The sequence below is a fragment of the Varroa destructor genome, unplaced genomic scaffold, assembly GCF_002443255.2.
Source record: "Varroa destructor unplaced genomic scaffold, Vdes_3.0 BEIS01000001.1, whole genome shotgun sequence".
Classification (NCBI taxonomy): Eukaryota; Metazoa; Arthropoda; class Arachnida; order Mesostigmata; family Varroidae; genus Varroa; species Varroa destructor.
This window is the reverse complement of record NW_019211454.1, coordinates 4,923,587-4,939,049: the sequence shown is the minus strand read 5'-3', so window position 1 is coordinate 4,939,049 and position 15,463 is coordinate 4,923,587. Positions and strand designations below refer to the sequence as shown.

General features: G+C 39.0%; 1 protein-coding gene and 1 long non-coding RNA gene across 10 annotated transcripts in view; one reads left to right on the top strand and one right to left on the bottom strand.

Annotated features, from left to right (window-relative positions):
* Positions 1-675: 675 nt before the first annotated feature.
* Positions 676-15,463, top strand: part of LOC111243487 (lysophosphatidylcholine acyltransferase 1-like) — a 38,220-nt gene continuing 23,432 nt past the window's right edge. For 2 of the 9 annotated variants that reach the window (XM_086977639.1, XM_086977457.1), the window contains exon 1: positions 6,182-6,766. The gene's annotated coding sequence lies outside the window, so the exon portion shown is untranslated. Of the gene's footprint in view, positions 1,080-6,181; positions 7,469-14,770; positions 14,790-15,463 lie in introns of those variants that run through there. The other 7 variants (XM_086977570.1, XM_022789144.2, XM_022789145.2 and 4 more) reach the window with 5 other exon arrangements.
* LOC111243490 (uncharacterized) lies at positions 2,287-6,021 on the bottom strand. Its single transcript, XR_002670496.2, has 3 exons — positions 5,760-6,021; positions 3,120-3,231; positions 2,287-2,646 (listed from the first exon to the last, which is right to left on the bottom strand). It is a non-coding gene; the product is annotated as an uncharacterized LOC111243490 (long non-coding RNA).

Genomic DNA, 15,463 nt, shown 5'->3' with positions numbered 1-15,463 from the left:
CTGTAGAAGTAGTTATTCGCAAAAATTCTGTCTCTACGAATATAATCTTAATGTAAGTGTCAACCAATATTTCGAAATCCAGCAATGATATTCTAGTCTAACCATTTTCAATAAATATTTAGCTCAATCAAATATCCTTGGGGTAATTCGCTTTGAGTATTTGACCCATTAACTTTCGCATTAGACTTCACATTCAATTACAGACGCTCAGTATTGCGCAAACACTTAAGTTTAAACCCTTTATTTATCTATCGATTTGATTATTGTACAGTTTTTAGTATTTATTTTAACTCGGTGTTGCGTCCTTTTTACCGTCACTGGCGATGGCAATTGCTTTACCTACGAGCATTTTTTTTTTTGTTGGTCGTTACCTGTGGTAGTAATAGTATTAGTAATAATCGTCGTTGTAAGAGTGCGAACCGTGGTAATCTACTACCTGCCCCCAATACCGTCTGCATCAATCACCTCTACCGCAAGGGCTCTTCCGCGCACAACGGTCAGTTTCGCCACCGCCGCTCATCGAAGTAGCGTGCAGCCGGCGGAGAACTGCGCTAAGCGACAGTTTCTACTGAGCGCGAAACGTTGCCGACCGGCTTCAACAAACGCCATGGGACTGGCGTTGTGAACAGCTCATCCAATGCGTGCCTCATAGCTGAGCTCGCTGCTGATACAGAAACAGAAAAAAAAAGGGAAAAGATCGTTTCCCATCGCTACGCATACAAATGCCCTGCCCGACAAAACAATGTTTGTTTTTGAAGGAGAGGTGCACATTAGTAACAGAACGATCACAGTTCTGTTTTAGCAGGCTCGTTTGACTCGCGCTATCTTTGACCAGCTTACCCCGAACTGCTCTCTCTTACCGTGTAAAAGTTGCCAACAACCGTGCTCCCCTAACAACGCAAGAGAAAATAGAGAGCATAACTTTCGCCAATAAATTAGAGTAGTTTAAGGTGTCAATCTAACCTACTTTACTGAGGTGACTTCGTGCGCGAACAGTGCATTTAAGTAAATATTCGTCATTCTCTGTGTGCTACCATAAGTGCTACACGTGTTTGTAGTTTTTCCAGTTATTGGTATTGGTAAGTTTGTACAGATTTCAGATCGTTGCTTTGTTCATCTGACCATTACAACAGCAGAACAGACCGGATTTTTCTACTTCTGATTTGTTGGAATCAGTGTCTTGACGCCAGGTAAGAAGCGTCTATTTTTTTCGTCAGAAAGCATTAAAAGCTATGGAATGTCCATGCTTTTAGATGTGTGTGTGTGCGTAAAGGCGAAATTACCAGGTCCGTTCATTCTCTGTGTAATTCCTACTTGCTCCTAAGAGAGTGGGCAAGGTCACGTACAAATAGAACAGGATCGTCGTTGAGAAATTTGCCGCGATCACTAAATTTACGTCGACCTGTCAATGCAAGACCGGCCACTGGTGGCCAACAACTGTACAGGGAGGCCTAATGCTTCTGAGTACAAACTGGCACAGCAAACATGTAACATGGTTGTACGGCAAAGAAAGCCAGTTTAGTGGTCGGCCAGTGATAACTTCGAGAGACGAACAGATTTCACTCGCAAAGAACACCTACACAGCTTGCAGTTGTTGACGGAATTTCAAACGAAAGATATGTTGGCAATTATTATCTTGCCTCGTTGTATGTATCCACTAGCCCGATGTCAACATTAGCTAAGGGCATACGCTTCATTACCAAGGTGATTTTTTTAATGTTACTGTTCTGTGCAGATTTTCTTTGATAGTCTTAAACGTATGAAAACTTCATAATGTTTGATTTCCAAGAAGGCCTATACACATCTGCTTCTCTCTACTGATTACCTATCATAACTAAATAAAAGTCAATCTCCTAGTGAAGCTATGGTGAGGTCGTAATTAGTCAGAACACTGAAACTACGGACCGCGTAAATCTCACATCAGTGCTAAACGGAAAGTGACTTACTCGTCCGGTATATTTTACTTTTGATATTAAATTATTAAGCAGCGAAAAGTTCTTCTAAAGGAAAAACCTCAAATGAAGTGTTTGGCTTTTTCGCATCGTATCTTAAATAACCTAGCAAACAGTTCTCTACGTTATCCAAGCCCCAAACTTACTCTGCTCACTTTACCAACTAAGGGGTTACCGCTTAATTTCTAGAGGGCAGCTGGACGTATGACAACATAATGAAGACCCTGCATCTAGTGCTATCAATCATTGTTGAAGAGTGTAATCAACAAACATTTGCCGGTTATCGGACTTATTCTATTTCAATAGTTTCTATTGAAATAAGCTTTAATAGAAGTATCGTTGTCTTCTACCTTTATTGGATTCACATACAGTTTCACGAACAAAGGTCACAAAATAAGATAGAATGGAGAGAGGCTAATGCGTATAACTAGGATGAAAATGTTAAGCATGAGGTATGCAGAACACTAATCGAACAATATTGTAGTAAGTATTCTTCTCAACACATTTTGACAAAGTGTCTACATTGATCATAAAGTATGTTTATAGATTCAAGGTCTATACAAGCGTTCTCTTCTCACTGATGGTACAGTGTCTCGTCACGGCTAACGCGGGGAAACCTTTTCCATTTGTACCGGGGATGTCGTATAGGTATAGTACACTGTTCTAGTGTGGTGTCCTTGTACTAGAACGGTAACTAAAAACAAAAAGATATTTATTTTACAAATATTTTAATTGACTAGCAGTTCTTTTTATACATTTTTTGTTGTTGCCGAGCGCTAGCTGTGACCTTTCCTTCCATCGATAAAAACATACACATGACGTCTATCACTCAGTATAACTATATGCAACAGAGCAAAAGCGAAAAGGCTATTGTTCAACAACAAAGATACTTCATATTCACGTATGGTAAATCTAAAACGATATGCTGATACTATCTATTTCACTAGAATCTGCAATACAATAGATGGATAGTAAAAATTGACGTTAATGCGTTCCTCTGTCCTTCTGTTGAAGATATCATCACTGCCCCCACCGATCACGTCTAGAAGAAGCCAGCTACGCGGAAGGGTTCTGTGTATTACACGGAAATAATTATTGTTCACGCTACCATCCGCTTCTCAGACTAAACCCACAGAAAACATACATAAGCGATGCTGAAATACTCACGGCCTTTCAGGCTGACACATATCATCTTCGAACGGGACAGGAAAGCAACTGCTAGTTCCTGGAGATCAGGAATCCCCCAGAGATGGGGCTACGGTGAACTGTATTAGAGGATCTGAAAAGTTTCATAATAAGGCGAACATAAGAAATAACAAATACTTTCTATAAACGCATCGCTATATAGCTGCAGACATCCGGTTCAACAATTTGACACAGAAAAGAACGGAGATCGACTGAATGATGTGGGAGCCAGTTAGGTTTTACCGCATCAAGCAGTTTTTGCTTAGGTCAAAAGGTAAACGGTTTCTGAATGATCACGTCATTAACTTGTAATATACGCCGAATTCAATATATAGTTTAAATGAATAGGAGAATTGAGCTTATTATTATTATATTCACTTCATTTAAACTTAACTTTATGTCTTCAATATAAAAGCCATGGGGTAAATGCTTACGGGACTCGAACCGAAGACTCTCAGCTTCGTAGCCGGACATTAAACCGTCCCAGAAACCGTGCAAATAGAATTTTTGGTTGACCTCTTCTGATATATATATATATATCAAATGGGGGTTAAGTTTAATTAGCCTACAGTGTCGAGACGTTCCACGGGTAAAATAAACTTAAGATATCTGTCACTAAACGCTTTCAAATAAAAGTGATAACTTCGTTGTCGTCACGTTTGCGTTCTCGTTTTTGTTATGTCATATTTATGTACATATATTGAAACCGGCTACATTCGAATAGCCCATACAGTGAGGTGGGTATATATGGGCTGTGCCACGAACGGGGTAGTCGTAGCTAAGCCTCTCATTAGAGATGATGTTTAAGGTTTTGCCGATGACACATAGCTGTTACACCATTTATAGGAACAATAAACAGAGGTATTACTTCATGTCATTACACTGGTCAGCATCACAGGATTCAACAGAATTTTAAGGATCTAGGGGAGATGGTATGGACATCAACGGTCCAGCTGCTCGAATGCCAAAAAGAACAATTGTTAAAAATATTTGTTGTTCCGTTTAATTGACTTCTTTCTCATCATTAAGGCTAATCTGCCAGAAGAATTATTCAGGTACTATCTTATTTTCACTATATTATACTATAGTGATTTCGAAGACGATACGTCTATCTGATAGCTGATCGCGTAAGATTACCGCTGTAAAACTTCATAATTGTATGCGTCAAATTCAACAGTTTATCCTGTGTAGTACTCGACAGCATAATATATGCTTCATGTTTGGTGTGGTCACTGAAGGATGGCCTGCGCCAACACTTAATATAGGGTGTACGCTCAGGCCCAATTTCATCTTTCGAACACCTTAGGAATCTTTCTGTTTCAATAGGCAAACACGTTGCTACTACACTATCACAGGGACATCAATCGATAACCTAGTCACACTTCAGTTTTACAACTTCGATAGCAAAATAATTCGCTTCTCAGCACACACAAAGATACTGCACATTTTACGCGAATGAAGAAAAGTACTAATTAGGTGTTTTAAATGAGAAATAAATCGTAAGTATTTCCCATAGATACAAGAAATCGTTCGAAAGACATACAAATTACCAGTTAAAAACTTCAAAGATCTATCACAGAATGATCGACATAATGGAATTTCTATTGCATTCAATATCCTGCACTACATCTAGTAAGAAGTTTACGAACAATTGTTTATCTCGTGGTATACTACAAATAATATTAAGGGATATTTTGAGTTTTGTCGAACAAGCTACTTCGTCCTGGGTATCCATAACATTGTGAGTATGCTGCTTTCTGCTGTTGACCTTTTATTTAAGTACTTTGAAGTTGTAATAAGAAACAGTTGTCTAATTATCCAATCTTTCGAACATGCCTCCCCGTGAAACTACTGGAAACCTGACTAGAGAAAAATCGTAATGGGCATACGCATTCCGTTTGAGGACGTAGTTTATCCTTAATGTTGGCTAATTCTAATGAACGCTCTAATATGCTACCGTTAAGTGCACGTTACTCTACGTTTCAGATCCAGAAACAACGACTCTGTTCTGTGTCCATTTAATAGCCAGACTTCGAAACAGAGATTGGTCCTATGTTAAGAGCGCAAACTTGCGCTAAACCACACTATGAATGGAAATTTCTGGACGATTTGATATATTCTTCCAAGAAATTAAGTACCGGGCTACGGAATTGAAAGCATATATAAAATAACTGTAAAATTTGTGCGCATTCGAAGCGTATGCTAAAGTCCGGTTCACAACCGCGGATCATTGGCCCGTGCATATGAAGCAGACTACGAGAAATTGCAAGTTAACGCTTCATTAGAATCGAATTCTTATTGATAAAACAAAATACACTGCATGAGTATTTTAATAGAGTTTTTACTGACAAACAAAAAGTGAATTTCTGTAATAAACTGCCAGATTAAACAATAAGTCTGAGGTGTCCAAAACAAGAATTTAAAGTAAAGAAATTCACTAATTTTTCCCACTCATTTCTGAGATTGTCGTTACTTTTTGGCCCGAGTCGAGAGACTAGTCACGTTGACAGTGCGTCTTCATCCTCAATTGGAGCGATTGATCCTTCGCATTTTAATTAAAGAATTTGCATATCTCTGTTTGCTTTCTTAGAAAAAAGTATCAACTACCAATACAATAATTACCTGCAACATCGTATCATAGTAATCCGCTTGAAGCAGAAACTTCCCCTAAGCTGCGCACTTGTTTGCTTCTTCCATTCCAAACCATTCTAGATGGGGAATGCTGATGATGAATGATAAAAAAGCAAACTCCGGGCGCATTTTGTCCGGTAAGTCCATCCTTACTTCGGGTTCGAACCCAATGACCACCTATCGCATCCTCCGAGCACTACCTGGCCGGCCTCAAGGCATTCAAACTACGGCGCCGCTGATCGGATGGTGCTCTTTACCGAGCTGCATCTAGGCGCCAGTTTGGGCGGGCGCGAAGGCCTCGGACTCTAGGCTACCCCGCCATTGCAGCTGCTCTCGAGTCCGAATGTACACACAGCAGCAGACATCATCGCCTGCTCAGTTATAGCTACAGAGACGCGGTAGCAGCTGCCTTGTTCTTGGGAAGGGTGATTTAGTTCACCAGCAAATATCTACACAACTATAGCGGTACGATAGAGGCAGATACAGTGCTAGTGAGTCAAAGCAAACAACGAGTGGGTCTGCAAGAAAGACAAGCGCAGCGCCAGCCGCGGCACACAGTGAGCGCCGCGTAGCTCCGGGTGCCTGTCATAGGCCTCCTCCCTATCGGAAAACAAGCACAGCAATGTTTCGGAGTCGAGCAAATAGTATGCTTTTCGAAGGTTCTGAGAAACACTAGTGAACTTGATCTTTCATTTGGTCGCCGTCTGATCCTGTCAACTTTCGTTTGTGATGTTATGACTGCGAGAACTGTTCAAAGTTCCCGATCGACCCTGGCGTAGAATAAACGCGCTAAGCGGTGAAATCTCTCAGGGGTGTTGAATCGTTTTGTACGGACCGAACAATGTGGATATCCTTAGTGATCATTTCGGCGAATTGGATGGCAGTTGCACAAGAGTAGTCAGAGACGCTAAAGACGCCGCTACGGTCGTGTCACGATGTGTATCTGTGGAATTTACAATAGAAGTCAATTGCAGCTGCTATTGATGTGAAATCTACCGGTAATATAGGAATATATTCTGTAGGATTGAATCACTGTGGCGGATATTGATATGCGCTAGTGTTTTCCGCTATCATTTTGCGTCGCACCGCTATAAGAAACAAAAGTAGAGTGGACCGAATTTAATAAGCGAGCAGATCGTATGCTCTGCTCACACATCTACTGCGCAAACATTACTGGCTCTTTGTACGAACCACCGTCTATACTGAAAGCTGCAAATACGTAACGGACGACTACCAGCGCTACTTCTACTCTTAATAAAGATAACTTCGTAAAGAATAGCAGCCAATAGCTAAGCTAGGACTTCGATGGGCATACATGAATATCGGGAGTACCGGCAGTTTGTCACCTAAACCTGCCACTGTCCCAGATGACCGTTGTCGCTGGTGAGGTTCTAAACAAAACTGGATCAATCTAAGTACCATTTACTGCTGGTGATATGATGACAGGCCGTTGTTTTTCTTAGTTCAAATCTGCTAAGTTCCTCATGCACACCAAATGACATTAGCTTGGTTTGAGTGTAGCGTGAGAACTGTATAGGGAATACAGTTGTACCCTTAGCTGTTTACAACAGAGCGCGCAAACTGACAACCAAAATATCGGCGACCTATCATAGAGCCGCACGCGAACCCACCGACGCAGTGAAGCAGGAATGAAACATTGTCCATCCGCTAGAAAACTTGCAACATACACATATATCAACGTGAGCAATTGCATTTTCGACTCTTATTAGGTTAACTAACTAGTAAATAGCATTAAGTCTACAAATGATGTGACACCGAGCAGGGTAACACAGCATCTTGAAATGCGGGCGGGAAGTCGATCGATCCGTACGATCGAATCCCGCAAGAACAGAAAAGATCGGTTCTCGTTATGAAAAAAGGTGCACATAGCGCCTGTTTTATAATCACGATCTGCTAAAGGATTCTCTTTTCTTTTTAACATGAACAGGCACGGAATATTCTGGGCAGTGGTGCTTTTCTATTAACCGAAGTTACCACAAGAAACAGAACACAAGAAGGTAACGCGTCTGCCTCCGAACCTTAGTTAAAACACACGTGAGTCGCATGTCATATACTGGGAATAGACGTAATGCTAGTCCTACTGAAAGGCAAGATGTCTGATGTAATCTGGGGGTTCGATTCGAACGCATAAAGGGCAGACTTCGTCAACGAGACCAATCGTCCGTTATTGTGATGCTATTAGTAAAAGCAGGCTAAATCAGGCATGCTAGTTACTTTATGAGATGCTCTACTTTATTGGGGTGTATTATAGAACATATCGGAAACATAACACTTATTAATAATGCTAGTCTTTTGTTCCGTTTCACATACATAGGCACATATATTTCGTTACATAACTTGAGGGATTTTTGATAAACCAAACGAGAAGCCTTCTCATTGTTGTCACCACTGCTTCAAACAGTGACATTTATCGCTAAACGTTGGCGTTTCGCTAAATGTATCTAACACTGTTTCTGGTTAAGTGGAATAAATACTATGTGTTCAAGGCAGAGCCAATATGGTGTAGGCGTTATACAAATGAATCGTGAAGCTCAAAAGTGTTCCAAGAGTTCAAAAAACTTTTTAAAAAAACGTTAGCTGCCGAGAGACCCCATTTCAAACAGTCAAAAAATGTTTGGAACACCTAGTATAATGCTACTTTAAGTATTCATGTCTTGTCCTTACGCTTTCGCTATGTGTCCATCTAGAAAAGGTAAATAGGACAAAAACCATTTATATTTGGCGCCTCTATATGTTATAATCGCCTGGGTGAAACACTGTCCTTTATTGTGCCGTTTGTCCAAAATATCCAAGTTCCTTATGTTGGGAAGAAGATTGCGTTAGATGGATAGCTTTGTTACTTGTGGTCATGCGGTCCTTTGCGCTTCATCGACTGCGTTTATCGGACAGCTGAACACACAAGCACCAGTCTTTCTGCCTACACACATTCACTGTGACCAGGCGTAGAATAATCTATTAAACAAAAACGGCCAAAACGCTAAATAGGCTTATTATCCAGTTGTATTATACTATATAAGAGGTGTAATATTTAGATTCAATAAGAAACAATGAATTTTTTTCAGAGATAGCTATGCATGGGGCCAACAAGTCTATTTACTATCTTAGAGAGCATATTGAAAGCGTAAAGATTACAGTGTATATATACGAAATTTGTTTACATATTGTAGCGCCGCCGTACTATATATTTTTTATAGTTGTGGTTTTATGTGGAATCTCTAAATCTCATTATTAGGGTTGACTTTTCTGAGGCCACAGACGGCGGGCAGAATTCGTCGGTTAAACCTTATATTTAAATAAACTCATTCCACAATACATTCGTCAGTGATTTCCAAAACGGACCATATTTTCATACTAAAAAACAATTTGAAAGTCGAAACAAAGCGAGCTTAATATCGGTTACCTCTAGATAAACTAGCAAATGACTTTTTCAGCACCTCTATGTAATTTGTAGCCATTCAACTTTATGATGTACTCTGCGGTGATGATGCGGCTTTGGCCATAAACCACTCTATCTTATGTTAAGGTCAGTCTCTATTTCCCCTATTAGCAGTATACTAATGATGAATTTTTCATTGTCACCATTACTCTACCCAGGGCCATCAACCCAAGCCATTACGTATAACGAAAAAGCTTTTGAATACAAGTTTCCGATACCAAATCTTTAGCGTATTCGAAAGCTTGCTAGACCTCTAATATTGATTAGCTTCAAATCGACTGCCCGTTATTTAAAATACTTGTGGCAATGTCTTATGGCGTCGGTTTGCCCGCCCACGTCCGCTAGGGTCATTGTTATTCTCCAGAGGACAATTAGAGGCCCTTGTTACAGTTTGAAATTCAGAGTAAATCACGGTCTTAAGCCTTGGATAAAGTTGAAATTGATAGGCAAAAAAAAGATGAGAGTATCGTTGACAGAGTCAAATGATGGATGAAATTGTTCTCGTTGGCGGTGGAATAATGACCAGTATTGAGTTAAGTTGCGAATCATTTCAATGAAACAGGCGCCTGCAATACATGTGCTTTTTTCTCGCTCAGTTTCAAAGGAAGCTGGGTGCCCATATCAAAGATATGACAAATAACTAACTACTAGATGAAGTAGTTAAAGAAAGTGAAGAATTAAACTACATAGAGATATACTAATTTCAAGCTGCACACATGTTGAATCGGTCGTTAACTCCGCCAGATAATTTTTTTTACAAATAGCTGATAAACAACAATATTATAAGCGATATTTCATATGGCCATCACCTACTACTTACATCATCTAGCGATACCACCCACACAAATAGCAGATCGCAGACTATTGGTCTCTGGTCAACGATTTGCTATGATCAGCTTTTCTCGCAATGGAGGAAAAGGCAATCTTTAAGATGGTGACTTCGTATGATCGCGTCGTGGTCCGTTAAATATTCCTAGAACAGTACGTCCGTTTTAAGCCTTCATCGAGAGCTTCAGCTTGTTATCCGGTTGTGTTCCTGCTTTAAGTATAGCGATTACTTCTTTTGCCTTGTGTTTCAATGAGAGAAATCTGGATCGGTCTTGTAGGTAAAGTAGCCATTTTAGGGCGTCTGCTTCTATTTTACAAAGGTTTCAGTACGAGCCGCTGTACCATATTTTTATAGGGGTAAGAGGCACAACAACAACAATTTAATTACAACGTCCTTTCTATTGGATTTTAATGTCAGCTGACATTCCGTAAATGTGTTTAGGTGGACAGGCATTACACAGGGGACAACTGTGCTGAGACGATAGATACCTTAAGCCAAGATGCATTTTCTGATTACTGACCAACGTCAAGTTTAGGTTAACAATATATTCGTATTGGAGTGTAGACCTTGTGTTAAAGGAAAGTGTTCGTGGAAGGTACGAAAAAGTAACAAAATAAATACAAAGAAAAAAATGGGAACAACGAAAAATCAACTGAAAAAATAGAAGCAGTTCACACGATCGCTACCGTTCATAAATTTATCGCTAAATATGTTGATAAAAAAAGTGATGTGAAAATAAACAAACGTTCATCAAAAATGCCGACGCTTACCATTAGAAGCAAGCCAGCTAAATGTGCGAATTTGTTTTACGAAATTTTATGTCAGAGTAAAAATACGTTAAATATATTTTTGTTAATGGACGAAGTTGATTTAAATCATTTTCTCCAAAGAAAAAAGAAATTCATTGGATTTTAGTACCAAGATACTCCGCGCGGACAACATTCACATAATCATTGCATATTTTTCACTATCTGCTGAATGCGAGTTCACGCTTAATTTTCTTAAAAGCAAAAGTACAGGAAATCGACCGCGGATGTTTACATACGGAAAGTCTATATGATTTGGTGTAAATAGAGCGGTTCTTTTTTATCCTAATGTGATCAAGTAAAGAGAACGAACTAGAATACCGAGCATTCCTTCGTGGCATTTGCGCGCCATAAATAGAAAGACTAGCAAGGAAAGTAATTTTTCTGCTTCGTAATCGCTCAACGCTGGTAAGCCTCGTATTAATTCAAGGCATTTTTGACTCTTTTAATATTTGTATCTGTGTTTGTTTCAAGTTTTTAGAAAAAAATGGCGTTAAGAATGGAGGCATATCTTACATCGCTGTGCAACTTGGACGCTATTGCGGTCGCGTCACTCAAATTTGACATAATGACAACAAAGTCCAATAGAAGCTAATAATTGGCTTTGCGTGGGTATTTCGAGCGATACAATCTACGTTGTTTTTTTGCCCTACATTCTCGAACTAACTCACGCTAGTGGCACCGTCTGCACAAACGAATATTAGTTATTAGTGAAAAGTTCGCGCACGATGGAATATTAGACGAGTGCAAATGCGGGTGTAATTATTATTAAATAAGTTTACTTTTTATCTTTTGATAATGTCATTACCAAAGTACTTTGCTTTTAGTAATATCATTTTCACATTTTTGCTTCATTAACCAGCAATGTAATTCTTCTTTTTCATATCTATCGAAGCAACCGTAACTAAAAATAATAATTAGAAATTTACTTTTGGTGAATGAAGCTTCCTTTGTTGATCAACCGAATTACGGGTATTACCCTTACGATATGGCTTTTAGCTGATAATGCAGCAAATGTTAAAAAAAGCACACGAAATATCATCTACTGTGCGAAATGTTATTGGCTTCTACCATGGCGATGCCCTGTATTAAGAGCCAAAACCATAAGAAAACATACTACTTCGGTAATTTGAATTTCAACTTATAATTTTGCCATAGGCAAATACTAATGCCCATCTACCAGACACATACAAAAGTTAGTCTTGGCCATCCAGATGAAAATGCAAAAGATCGTATCGGAAATTAACGGTGTTTGACGTAAAACTAGTAACAGATAGGCACCCATATGTAAACATAATGCAGACATTTAGATAAATATAATAAAGATTCGAAGCAGAGATTATCTACATAAATACATGTAATCTTCGTTCATTGATATGTCTACGAGACCTGTGCGTAATTCAACGTGACGATAGGCGATGTTTAGCATAGCTGATGCTACAGCCCATTGTCGTACTGATCAATATAATCCTGCGATGCAGATGCTCTCAGCTGAAGTGCGGAGCAAAACGAGCATTGTAGCTTATAAGAGTCGATTTTCTTCTAGAAGTTGTTCTCATTTTTCCTGTAAATATTAGAATAATTAGTACTATTATTCGCAGCCAAGGATATGAGAAGAAAAAAGGCAGTGATATTTATCAATCACACAGTACTGAGCGATACAGTTGTTCATCAAAGGCCAGATATCAGTCGGAAGAATTAATCAGAAATACAGATTTTTTTTGCTTGCTTGCCCATCGAAAATGCAAACTTCTGAAGCACTTATCAACAATCTGATAAAGACGATCAGCTGGTTTCATTTGAAGTCGGTAGACTGAAACACATTGAACGCGTGTGCAACATACGTTAGAGCGACATGTTGTCTTTTTTGAAAGCGTTTGTACTGCACCAGCAATCGGTCATATTGTCTCTCTATCATTACCACTAATCCAGCAAGCGTTAATATATGACGCAGATTTGACTGCGTATGAGTCGTGTGAATTTGTGATATATGTATATACGTATAATTAAAGTATAAAGATCTGTGTCGATAATGTTTTAAATTATATTTCCTGTATAAAAGGACTTCTAAGGAAAATGTTAGGTGGTTGTAGCAGGAATATTTGTTTAATTTGCTAGCTCGTAAAGCCACCATAAGAGAGTTAACAAATCGGAAAAAAAACGAGACAAGCAGTGAAACGTCATTTGTGAACTGTCGTCTAGAACTAGGAGAACCACTGGAAAATCTTGCATTGAACGTCATACTCGATATAGTTAATGGGTGCGGAATCGCAGCTTTGTCGTTAATTGCCACATTAAACATTGGAGTTTTTTTTATTCATATATGTAACCGGTCGTATCATTAGATGGTAGGATTACCACACACATTCTAAATGCAAAGAAGCCTCCGTTTAGGTCTGCAGATTATCTTGAATACAATTGCTCGACAGTTGTACATCAAAGAAGTCTCGAACCTGCATCTGCAGCTGGATTCGAGCTTAACGTTTTATGCTGCTGTTTAGTTATGCTTCCGGCGGGTAGGCGTCAAATTTTGGTCGTCGTCAAAATATTTCAAATACTTCAAAGGTGCGAAGTCGCTCGAGTCATGAATGCGATTTCATCGCCATTGACATTCTGCTCAACACTCGTAGACGTTAGGATTTTCTGGTCGAAAAATTTATTCTGATAAGTATTCATACACAGGCTATAAACAAAAGTATCTTGATGGGGTGAGAATCTTCGTTCTACATCTGCACTATATAAACATATATATACTTTTTTGAAGTTACGCTACGTCGAAATCGTTGTTGTAATGATATGGCATTCTAGCTCGATTATCCCTAGGTTTGTTAGCATTTACATCTATCCGCCACTAATGATGCTCAAAAATACGTACATATGCGCGTGCATGAATTTGATTGGGCTCTCTACTTCAATAGGTACGCTCCACTTTAAATTGCAATGGTTCGTTAATCTCAGTGGGAACAAAACACACATAGCCTCATCTAGAATATCTGCTATAGAATATAACACAAAACGAACGAAGCTACACCTTAATTTGTAATATTATCATTTCAGATGCATGTTTGGTTCGCCGTGATCGTTGTCAGTGCTGTTTAATTCGATTCGCTTTTATGTGGCGGCATTGTTAAAATCAACAGATCTTGTTTTTTGTAGATATGACATATAGTCGAAGGCTGTGCATTTATCTTTGGTAGCGGCGACACTCAGTCAGTCACACTTTACCCGCTCATTTATGAAAATCAATTTTGGATGGATGTTAGCTGCTTAAGGATAATTCTGCTATTCTGGTACATACAGTCCATCTACAATCCATTACGAAGTTATTTTTAAGATGTGACAATGATAGGAATCATGAAACCCTAGCCTTTTCGAACAAGAAAGCCGATGACTTTCAAGCCATGTTTCGTTAAAAAATTAACGAATCCAATACCAGAAAAACCGAGCAAATTGGATGCGATAACTATTCCTTTATTCACGTTTTTGCTGGAAGTTGAAGCAACAGTCTTATTCTCTTTAAGGCAGACTGAAGTAGTGATTTGACAAATTCGTAAACGAAAGACAAGGAATACTCTAAGTGTAAGGGACGATAAAGTTGGTAGAATACGTAATGCGATGGATATTAATTGAGGTTAACAGCTTTCAAACCAATTAACTTCAATAAAAGCTAATTTTTTTCAGATCTTAGCAGAATCGACGCTAGGTTATTACTTCCTCAATAAAATTTCCTGATGTCCAAACACGATTTTACAGAACCATTGTTTTCATTTGCCCGAGTAATGTCGCAGATGTTTGCACGTACAGTTCGTTTCATTGAAACTGCTTTAGAAGTGCGTATTGTTTACTTTAAAAAGACACCGTCCGTTGACGTTTGCGCGGGAACTCTATTTCAGGTTAGTAGTGATCTCAAGAAGTGTCAACCTTTCGACGTAAGTTTTTTTCACACGTAGCTTAGCACGACAGTGAATAATCCATAAATTCAGTAGAACGAGACGCAATTCACCTGACACTATCGCAGTTATCTTCAGCAATTATATTAAATTACCTAAGCATAAGTAACCCGCCGCCTTCAAATATGTTTTATCCTTGGCAATACGTAGTACACAACCCGATACGGTTAAGTCGAAAGCGGCTTCGCCACTGCTCTGTTATGCCCGAAAGCACTTATTTTTGGTATCGTCAGTCACTCCATATAACGTTTAAATATAATTGACTTTATTTATTCACACAAGTTGTGTGCTATGTGTCGTTGGTGTAATATGAAGCAGCATATCTATATAAAAGAGAATGCAAAACCCTAAAAGTCACCCCGTTTCTCTAGCAAGGAGACGTTGATTTAAAACTGTAATCCTATTTTAAGAATTTTTCAGATCTACACAGATTAAAAATGCGATTCGCGTTACTGGATATTTTTTTAGGGCCAGGTTTTGAAAGGCCGAGTTGTTTGCGACAATTGGGCATTTTTTCGCATCCTATATCTTATTTTGCTTCTGATTTTGGTCTCTTTTCGGACAAAATGTAATTCTTAGATGTGTGGGTACCTCATACATTTAAAAGCTGATTTCATACTGCGTACGAGAACTTTATGTGAAGTTGTGGTAGA